The sequence below is a fragment of the Bubalus kerabau genome, chromosome X, assembly GCF_029407905.1.
Source record: "Bubalus kerabau isolate K-KA32 ecotype Philippines breed swamp buffalo chromosome X, PCC_UOA_SB_1v2, whole genome shotgun sequence".
Taxonomy (NCBI): Eukaryota; Metazoa; Chordata; class Mammalia; order Artiodactyla; family Bovidae; genus Bubalus; species Bubalus kerabau.
The window spans coordinates 155,848,863-155,851,482 of NC_073647.1; the positions used below are offsets into that span (position 1 = coordinate 155,848,863).

Consider the following 2,620-nt stretch of genomic DNA (forward strand, 5'->3'; position numbering starts at 1 on the left):
CTTTACCCATGGACGGTAGCCTACCAGGCTCCGTGGTCATTACAAACAAAATGGCACCGCCATTAATATGCACATATCATAGCAAATTTTTTGGATCTATCTCCTAAAGCAAAGGAAATAAAAGCAAAAAATAAACAAATGGGACCTAATTAGACTTAAAAGCTCTTGCACAGCAAAGGAAACCATCAACAAAATAAAAAGACAACATACTGAATGGGAGAAAGTATTTGGTAATGATATGACTGATAAAGGGCCAATATCCAAAATATACAAAACAGCTCACACAAGTCAATATCAAAAAAATAAGTGACCCAATTAAAAAATGGACAGAATTTCTGAATAGACATTTTTCCAAAGAAGACATAGATGGCCAACAGGTACATGAAAAGATCCATATCACTATTAATCATCAGAGAAATGAAAATTAAAACCAAAATGAGATATCACTTCACACCTGTTAGAATGTCTATCATCAAAAAGAACACGAATAACAAATGTTGGTGAGGATGTGGATAACCCTAACCCTCATGCACTGTTGGGGAGAATGTAAATTGGTGCAGCCATTGTGAAAAACAGTATGGACACTTCTCAAAAAACTAAATCTGCCACATGACCCAGCAATTCCACTCCTGGGTATATACCCTAGAGAAACAAAAACACTAACTCAAAAAGATACATGCAGGATGGTGTTTCAGAGACCTAGTCTGCTATCACCTCGGTCTGCTGGCTTTCCTGTTCCTGACCTCAATATCTCATCTCTCAGTTTATTGGCCTGTCATCAGCAAGCAGATTGAACTTGGACTCAATGGAAAGGAGGAACACTAAGAGATGTAGAGATGGGTTGGCAAGAAGGGATATTGTGAAGACTGAGAGACCAAAGGCATGAAAAACAAACCAGAAACCCAGACGGTATTTCATGCATGGGGTTTGTAAGGAAGGAGACAACTGTCGCTACACACATGACCTCTCTTGACAGTCCATGTGGTGTAGTGTGCAAGTATTTTCAGCGAGGGTACTGTATTTATGGAGACCACTGCAGATATGAACATAGCAAGCCACTGAAACAGGAAGAAGCAACTGCTATAGATCTAACTGAAAAGCCACCTCTTGCTGCTTCCTCGAGTCTCTCATCAGTTGGACCGACTGTTGAAATGAATATGGGCGAGGCTGAGTCAAGAAATTCAAACTTTGCAACTGTAGGAGCCGGGTCAGAAGACCATGAATGCCATGAAGTTTGTTCCAGGGCAGCCCTACTGTGGCCAGATTACCCCTTCCTCCACTGAAGGCCCCCTGCAGGGCTCAGTGACCAAGGAAGACTCGGAGAGGAAGCAAAGTACGGTGAACACTAAGAAGCAGTTCTGCCCCTATGCCACGGTGGGGGAGTGCCGCTATGGGGAGTACTGCATGTATCTGCATGGAGACGCATGTGACATGTGTGGGCTGCAGGTCCTCTATCCTGTGGATGCTGCCCAGAGGTCACAGCATATAAAATCCTGCATTAAGACCCATAAGAAGGACACGGAGATCTCATTCACAGTGCAACGCAGCAAGGACATGGTGTGTGGCATCTGCATGGAGGTAGTCTATGAGAAAGCCAACCCCAGCAAGCACCACTTTGGGATCCTCTCCAACTGCAACCACATCTACTGTCTCAAGTGTATTTGCAACTGGAGGAGTGCTAAGCAATTTGAGAGCAAGATGATAAAGTCCTGCCTAGAATGCCAGATCATATCTAACTTTGTCATTCCAAGTGAGTACTGGGTGGAGGAGAAAAAAAGAGAAGCAGAAACTCATTCAGAAATACAAAAAGGCAATGAGCAACAAGGCCTGCAGGTATTTTGATGAAGGCCATGGGAGCTGCCTATTTGGAGGGAACTGTTTTTACAAGCATGCATACCCTGATGGCCGTCAAGAGGAGCCACAGAGACAGAAAGTGGGAACGTCAAGCAGATACCAGGCCCAATGAAGGAACCACTTCTGGAAGCTCATTGAGGACCGAGAGAATGGCAACCCTCTTGATGACAAAGAGGAGGTTGTCACCTCTGAGCTGGGTGAGATGTTGCTCATGCTTTTGGCTGCAGGTGGGGGTGACAACCTGACAGACTCTGAAGACGAGTGGGACTTGTTTCACGATGAGCTGGAAGATTTTTATGACTTGGATCTATAGCAGCTCGGCGGGGCACATGAACTGGTCTGCCGAGCCTCAGACGGCAGCGGGCCTCAGGGGCAGCGGCCATGCCTGGGCTGCTCTCCTAGGCAGGCCTCTCAACTCCAGGTACTGTCCTAATCATTTTTACCCAGGGCCTGTCTTCTCAACCCCCCACCTTTACCCAAGAAGTATTTTGTTTTCTCTGTTTAAAAAAGTTACAAAAATAAATCTGAAAGTTAGTTTTTTTGTAACATGAATTTAACTGTCAGACAGTTAGTGTAGGTTTGTCGCTTCATGTTTTCCACCAGATTCACACAGTTGGAGGGGAGCATTTCTGGATTTCCAGGACTCATTTTTGAGGACCCTGGGTTCAGAAGTAACAGCACTGGTTCCTGCTTTGGGGGTTCAGGAATCGGGGTGATAGGTGAAGGAACTGAACTGTAGCCTCCTTCTGCTCTAGACTTGGCAGGT

At 45.1% G+C, this 2,620-nt stretch overlaps 1 pseudogene; it reads left to right on the plus strand.

Annotated features, from left to right (window-relative positions):
• The first annotated feature begins 913 nt into the window (after window positions 1-913).
• Window positions 914-2,193, plus strand: LOC129639831 (E3 ubiquitin-protein ligase makorin-1-like; annotated as a pseudogene).
• Window positions 2,194-2,620: the final 427 nt, after the last annotated feature.